At 40.4% G+C, this 916-nt stretch overlaps 1 protein-coding gene across 1 annotated transcript in view; it reads right to left on the reverse strand.

Annotated features, from left to right (window-relative positions):
• ZNF414 (zinc finger protein 414) overlaps window positions 1-916 on the reverse strand; it is a 7,896-nt gene that overhangs the window by 3,337 nt on the left and 3,643 nt on the right. The window lies entirely within an intron of this gene.

Consider the following 916-nt stretch of genomic DNA (forward strand, 5'->3'; position numbering starts at 1 on the left):
TGACTGCTGCTTCCACTGGCGTTGATTGTAGAACCAAGCAATGCGAAATCTTTGACAACTTCAATCTTTTTTCCATTTATCATGATGCTGCTTATTGGTTCAGTTGTGAGGATTTTTGTTTTCTTTATATTGAGATGTATTCCATACTGCAGACTGTATTCTTCAGTCTTTACTAGTAAGTGCTTTAAGTCATCCTCACTTTCAGCAAGCAAAGTTGTGTCATCAGCGTATTGCAGGTTAATGATTCTTCCTCCAATCCCGATGCCACGCTCTTCTTCATATAGTCCAGCTTCTTGGATTATTTGCTCAGCATATAGATTGAATAAATATGGTGAAAGGATACAACCCTGACTCACTCCCTTCTTGATTTTAAACCATGCAGTGTTCCCTTGTTCTGTTCGAACGACAGCCTCCTGGTCTATGTACAGGTTCCTCATGAGTACAATCAAGTGTTCGGGAATTCCCATTCTTCTCAGTGTTATCCACAATTTGTCATGATCCACACAGTCAAGTGCTTTTGCATAGTCAATAAAACACTAGACATCTTTCTGGCATTCTTTGCTTTGAGCCAAGATCCATCTGACATCAGCAGTGATATCCCTTGTTCCATGTCCTCTTCTGAATTCAGCTTGCACTTCTGGAAGTTCTCTGTCAATATACTGCTGTAACTGTTTTGAATTATCTTCAGTAAGATTTTACTTGGATATGATATTAATGATACTGTTTGATAATTTCCACATTGTATGGGATCATCTTTCTTTGGAATGGGTACAAATACGGATCTCGTCCAGTCAGTTGGCCAGGTAGCTGTCTTCCAAATCTCTTGGCATAGCCAAGTGAGTGCCTCCAGTGGGGCATCCGTTTGTTGAAACATCTCAGTGGGTATTCCATCAATTCCTGGAGCCTTGTTCTTTGC

This window comes from Orycteropus afer, unplaced genomic scaffold (assembly GCF_000298275.1).
Source record: "Orycteropus afer afer isolate SDZICR_OR568_19922 unplaced genomic scaffold, OryAfe1.0 scaffold00405, whole genome shotgun sequence".
Classification (NCBI taxonomy): domain Eukaryota; kingdom Metazoa; phylum Chordata; class Mammalia; order Tubulidentata; family Orycteropodidae; genus Orycteropus; species Orycteropus afer.